This window comes from Leuresthes tenuis, unplaced genomic scaffold (genome assembly GCF_036924035.1).
Source record: "Leuresthes tenuis unplaced genomic scaffold, fLeuTen1.0.hap1 SCAF_65, whole genome shotgun sequence".
NCBI lineage: Eukaryota > Metazoa > Chordata > Actinopteri > Atheriniformes > Atherinopsidae > Leuresthes > Leuresthes tenuis.
In genome coordinates, this window is record NW_027325419.1 from 176,410 (window position 1) to 183,238 (window position 6,829).

General features: G+C 42.3%; 2 non-coding genes across 2 annotated transcripts; both read right to left on the reverse strand.

Moving 5' to 3' along the window:
- Positions 1-1,657: 1,657 nt before the first annotated feature.
- Positions 1,658-1,841, reverse strand: LOC140285935 (U2 spliceosomal RNA). Its single transcript, XR_011910871.1, has one exon. It is a non-coding gene; the product is annotated as a U2 spliceosomal RNA (small nuclear RNA).
- A 308-nt stretch (positions 1,842-2,149) lies between these two features.
- LOC140285950 (U5 spliceosomal RNA) lies at positions 2,150-2,263 on the reverse strand. The gene has a single exon (XR_011910881.1). It is a non-coding gene; the product is annotated as a U5 spliceosomal RNA (small nuclear RNA).
- Positions 2,264-6,829: the final 4,566 nt, after the last annotated feature.

Consider the following 6,829-nt stretch of genomic DNA (forward strand, 5'->3'; position numbering starts at 1 on the left):
GATGTCAAATTCACCGAAATAGGATCTAAGGGTATTCGGCCAATCGAGCTGTAGCAGCTTTGGTAAAAGAGTATAAGTTGAAGAGTTTGTGAATAAAGGTGTGCGCACACATAGTGAGCTGTAGGAAAATAGGCAGGGAGCAATGCCGGCTGGGGTATATGTTCTTGTATGTTGTCTGACTGTTTGATTTGAATGTGTTGTGTAAGTGTCCTGTTGAATGTTACATGTTTGGGCTTTGACACGCTTCACTGTGGTTGTTAACTGTGTGGTGTGTCCTGAAATGTTATATGTTTGGGCTGTGTGACATGCTTAATGCTTGTCAGTAGCTACCCACTTATTCATATATAGCAACTGACAACATAAGAAGTCTGGACATACTTTGATAGTAGTTGTAGAAGTATCCTTATTAATAATAGATAAACTAATTCATAGTGATAGAACAGTAGATGAACAGGTGCCTGCACATGTCTCACGAAAATAAAATGGGTGTATGATTGCTGACAGCAGAGCAATACTGCCAAACCTATGAGTTCTTGTGGCAAACTTGATTCAGTGTCTTGACGTGTATACGCTGTTTCGCTGACTTGATTGTCACAAGAAACAAAGTGTGTTTGATAAGATCCGACCATTTTATTACGGGAGGATCAGTATGTATGGATTCTGAAGTGACTGATAAACCCATTCGTATCGTAAGCATAATCTAATACGTGAGACAACGCCCTGGCACACAATCAAAAAAAAAAGAGAGAGCGGTTTTGTGTCCCCACAGTCCATAATGTAGAAAAGAGAGAAAAAAGCCTTTCTGATTTGGTGTGTGTGCTCATAGTGCAGAGTGTAGAGAAAAGAAAGCCGTTTTGGTGTCACGGGTGTTGTGACTTACACACACACATTTCTAAATTGTGAAAGGAAATTATTTTAGAGGAAGCACTAGAGTTTAGAGCCCACATTTGTTGATAGGCATTCATTTATTTCTTCACTTCTGATAAAAATGATAAGACTGACCTAAAGAATTGGAGGCCCATCACACTTTTAAACTTTGACTGTAAACTTTTTAGCAAGGTTTTAACGACACGGATGTCCTCTGTTTTAGAGGAGGTAATTCACCCAGACCAGGCTTGTGCCATCTCAGAGAGACAACTCACCGACAGCCTCGTACTGATTCGAGACATCATTGATTACGCTAGAGACAGAAACACCCGGCTTGTCATCTTAAATTTAGACTTTGAAAAAGCTTTTGATCGGGTCTCGCATCAATATCTCTTTCAGGTGTTGCAGCCATCGAATAGGGCCCGATTGTTCCTACTTGGTGAGATTTGCTTGGTTGAGACGCTTGCTCCCCCCCCTTGCTCCTCGGCTGACCAAGTAGGAACAATCGGGCCCTATTCGATGGCTGCCTTGTCTTTTACTCTGTGCAAAAGACAAGGCAGCCACAAACACCACGGGAACACCGTATTGAGGCTTTGTTCTGACCACTCATTCGGTGTCGCGTTTCTTTCAAGCAATTCTCCCGGTTAGCCCACACTCGGCTCGCTCCCAGAGCTGTGTTAAAGTCTACTTCGCATTCACTCTCTTTTCTCAGCAGATTAAAAGAAAGTTTCATCTTGGGCTCCCTGAAACTTCCATCCTGCACCGCTGTTTGCTTTTTCACAAGAGCAGAGAAGAGCGCACCGTTCCCAGCGGCACTGCAGTACCGGGTCGAGGCTTGGAGTGAACGGAGCAAGCTTCTTTTTCAACTCCTATTCTTAAAAATCCATTTAATATGTAGTCCTCGTATAGAGGACATATTAAACTGATAAGAACAGATACTACACTTAATCTTAGCCAAAAGGCCGAGAAGCAATAACTGTCCACTGTTTCAGGTCCGAGGGCCCTTGCTGGCACAATGCGCACTTGTAGCAGTGTTCTTTTTATGGCCATAGGTGGCCAGAGTGTCACGTTGCACCTCCGCCCACCCGCTGCACTGAGCACTCTTCAGCCCTTTTAAATGGTATAACTTTGCACTCCCGCATGCTCCAGCAAGCACCATTCAAGCAACAACTTTGCACTCCAGCTTCGAACATCGGCACAATCGCAACAAGTAAGGCGACTCTACTCAGAGAAGTCACTCTGCACAGTAACAAGATTTCTTTTGCACAGACAGAAAGGGCTTCACCCGCAAAGGTAAAGCCTGCCAAAAATAGAAACAACTCATTAGTGCTGCTCTCCACGAAAGTCTTTAGTAAAAGGCGAAAGACTTGTATGTTATGAAGAGAAACCAGAGTACGATTATCCGTCACTGCGGGAGCAGGGCATCAGGCTAGTTGCCATAGCCACCTTCCCCATGGTGAGCGTTGCTTGGTTGAAACGCTTGCCCCTGTGCAATCGACAAGGCAGCAACAAAAACACCACGGGAACACCGTATTGAGGCTTTGTTCTGACCGCTCATTCGGTGTCGCGTTTCTTTCAAGCAATTCTCCCGGTCAGCCCACACTCGGCTCGCTCCCAGAGCCGTGTTAAAGTCTACTTCGCATTCACTCTCTTTTCTCAGCAGACTCTTGGGATTTTATCTATAAAATGAATTCCTTCACTCAAACTATGTTAAAACTGCTTTGTCCTTCATATTTACCATGTCTAGAAAGATTTAAACAAAAAAAAAACAACGTTGTACTTTGCAGTAAAAGAAAGAGCAAATCTAAAGTTTCAGGAATCCGAAAATAAGCTTACTTTCATGAGTTCTTCACGATTTCGGATTTTGCTATAAAATGAATTCCTTCACTCAAACTAAATTAAAACTACTAAACCGCTAATCTGTTACATGTAAGGCAGATGTCAAATTCACCGAAATAGGATCTAAGGGTATTCGGCCAATCGAGCTGTAGCAGCTTTGGTAAAAGAGTATAAGTTGAAGAGTTTGTGAATAAAGGTGTGCGCACACATAGTGAGCTGTAGGAAAATAGGCAGGGAGCAATGCCGGCTGGGGTATATGTTCTTGTATGTTGTCTGACTGTTTGATTTGAATGTGTTGTGTAAGTGTCCTGTTGAATGTTACATGTTTGGGCTTTGACACTTCACTGTGGTTGTTAACTGTGTGGTGTGTCCTGAAATGTTATATGTTTGGGCTGTGTGACATGCTTAATGCTTGTCAGTAGCTACCCACTTATTCATATATAGCAACTGACAACATAAGAAGTCTGGACATACTTTGATAGTAGTTGTAGAAGTATCCTTATTAATAATAGATAAACTAATTCATAGTGATAGAACAGTAGATGAACAGGTGCCTGCACATGTCTCACGAAAATAAAATGGGTGTATGATTGCTGACGGCAGAGCAATACTGCCAAACTTATGAGTTCTTGTGGCAAACTTGATTCAGTGTCTTGACGTGTATACGCTGTTTCGCTGACTTGATTGTCACAAGAAACAAAGTGTGTTTGATAAGATCCGACCATTTTATTACGGGAGGATCAGTATGTATGGATTCTGATGTGACTGATAAACCCATTCGTATCGTAAGCATAATCTAATACGTAAGACAACGCCCTGGCACACAATCAAAAAAAAAAAGAGAGAGCGGTTTTGTGTCCCCACAGTCTATAATGTAGAAAAGAGAGAAAAAAGCCTTTCTGATTTGGTGTGTGTGCTCACAGTGCAGAGTGTAGAGAAAAGAGAGAAAAGAAAGCCGTTTTGGTGTCACGGGTGTTGTGACTTACACACACACATTTCTGAATTGAGAAAGGAAATTATTTTAGAGGAAGCACTAGAGTTTAGATCCCACATTTGTTGATAGGCATTCATTTATTTCTTCACTTCTGATGAAGTTTCAACAATAAACAACAAACTTTGTATTATGAGAAAGAACCAGACTCATTCTTCAGGAATCCGAAAATAAGCTCTATTTTACGAGTTATGCACGAATTCGGATTCTCCTATAAAACGAATTCCTTAACTCTAACCAAGTTAAGACTGCTTTGTCCTTCATATTTATTCATGTCTAATCAAGTTTCAACGATAAACAACGTTGTACTTTGTACTTCTTCAGCAATAAGCATCTCTCGACATATGACGAAATACAGATTTTGCTATAAAATTAATACCTTCTATCAGCCTGACTTAAAACTGTTTGTCCTCCTTATTTATCCACTTCAAATCAAGTTTCAACAATTAAAAAAATGTTGTAGTTTGAGAAAAAACAACTTAATCTTAAGCAATCAGTAGGGTAAGAAAGGGTAAGAAAAGGTGCAAATGCCAACCATACATCACTAAAAGGTGGAGCGGAAGTATTCGGCTGCAAGTAGGTGCGAATGCCTGACAATGTATGATCAAAAGAGGGAGCGGAGGTTTTCGACTGCAAGGTCTGAATGTCCAACCATAATTTGTAAAAACCGGGGAAGAAAAGGCTCGAAAGCCCGACTATTCACCATCAAAAGCGGGAGCGGAGGTGTTCGGCTGCAAGTAGGTGTGAATGTTCGACCATAATTTGTAACAAGCGGGTAAGAAAAGGTTCGAATGCCCGACTATATATTAACCAAAGCAGGAGGAGAGGTCTTCGGATAAGAGTGGGTGAGAATTTACAACCATAATCTATAAAATGCGGTGAAAAAAAAGGTGTGAATACCCCATAGACCACTAAAAGGTAGAGCGGAAGTGTTCGGCTGCAAGAAGGTGTGAATGTCTGACCATAGTTTGTAAAAAGCGGGTAAGAAAAGGTTTGAATGCCCGAACATACACCATCAAAGGAGGGAGCGGAGGTGTTCCGCTGTAAGAAGGTGTGAATGTCCGACCATAGTTGGCAAAAAGCAGGTAAGAAAAGGTTAAAATACCCGATTGTACACAATCAATAGCGGGAGCAGAGTTGTTCCGCTACTAAAAGGTGTGAAAGTCTGACCATGAATTGTAAAAAGCGGGTAAGAAAAGGTGCGAATGCCCGACAATGTAAGATCAAAAGAGGGAGTGGAGGTTTTCGGCTGAAAGAAGGTCTGAATGTCCATCCATAATTTGTAAAAATCGGGGAAGAAAAGGCTCAAAAGCCCGACTATACACCATCAACAGCTAGAGCGGAGGTGTTCAGCTGCAAGAAGGTCTGAATGTCCATCAATAATTGCTAGAAAACATGGAAGAGAATTTTCGAATATCAAACCGCACATGATCATAAGCGGGAGAGGAGGTGTTAAAATGCAAAAAGGTGTGAATGTCCACCCATAATTACTGCAAAATGGGTAAGAAAAGGTACGAATGCCCAACCATACATCATCAAAAGCAGGAGTGGATGTGTTCGGCTACAAGAAGGTTTTAATGTCCGACCATAGTTTGTAAAAAGCGGGTAAGAAAAGGTTCGAATGCCCGAACATACACCATCAAAAGAGGGAGCGGAGGTGTTCCACTGTAAGAAGGTGTGAATGTCTGATCATAGTTGGTAAAAAGCGGGTAAGAAAAGGTGAAAATACCCGACTGTACACAATAAATAGCGGGAGCGGAGTTGTTCGGCTACTAAAAGGTGTGAAAGTCCGACCCTGGTTTGTAAAAAGCGGGTAAGAGAAGGTGCGAATGCCCGACAATGTATGATCAAAAGAGGGAGCGGAGGTTTTCGGCTGTAAGAAGGTCTGAATGTCCAACAATAATTTTGTAAAAACCGGGGAAGAAAAGGCTCGAAAGCCCGACTATATATCATCAAAAGCGGGAGCGGAGGTTTTCAGCTGCAAGAAGGTCTGAATGTCCATCAATAATTGCTAGAAAACATGAAAGAAAATTTTCGAATATCAAACCACACATCATCATAAGCGGGAGAGGAGGTGTTCAGCTGCAAGAAGGTGTGAATGTCCGACCATAGTTTGTAAAAAATGGGTAAGAAAAGGTGCGAATGCTCAACCATACATCATCAAAAGCAGGAGTGGATGTGTTCGGCTAAAAGAAGGTTTGAATGTCCGACCATAGTTCGTAAAATGCCGGTAAGAAAAGGTTCGAATTCCCGAACATACACCATCAAAAGAGGGAGCGGAGGTGTTCCGCTGTAAGACGGTGTGAATGTCCAACAATAGTTGGTAAAAAGCGGGTAAGAAAAGGTTAAAATACCCGACTGTACACAATCAATAGCGGGAGCGGAGTTGTTCGGCTGCAAGAAGGTGTGAAAGTCCGACCATGGTTTGTAAAAAGCGGGTAAGAAAAGGTTCGAATGCCCGAATATATACCATCAAAAGCGGAAGCGGAGGTGTTCGGCTGAGAGAAGGTGTGAACGTCCGACCAAAGTTTGTAAAAAGCAGTGAAGAAAAGTTTCGAATATCCAACCAAACATAATCAAAAGCGGGAGCAGAGCTGTTCGACTGCAAGTAGGTGTGAATGTCAGATCATAATTTGCAAAAAGCTGATGAGAAAGGGTGAGAATGCCCGACTATACACCATCAAATGCGGGAGCGGAAGTGTTCGGCTGTGAGTAGGTGTGAATGTCAAACCATAATTGCTGAAAAATGTGTTAGAAAAGACAAGAATGCCAGACCATACATCATCAAAAGCGGGAAAAGTGGTGTTCGGCTGCAAGTAGGTGTGAATGTCCAGCCATAATTACTCACAAACCGGTAAGAAAAGGTAGTATTGCCAGACCATACATTATCAAAACAGGGAGCGGAGGTGGTTCAGCTGCAAGGTGTGAATGTCTGACTAAAGTTTATAAAAAGCGGGTAAGACAAGGTGCGAATGCCTGACAATGTATGATCAAATGAGGGAGCGGAGGTTTTCGGCTGCAAGGTCTGAATGTACAACCATAATTTGTAAAAACCGGGGAAGAAAAGGCTCGAAAGCCCGACTATACACCATCAAAAGCGGGAGCGGAGGTGTTCGGCTGCAAGTAGGTGTG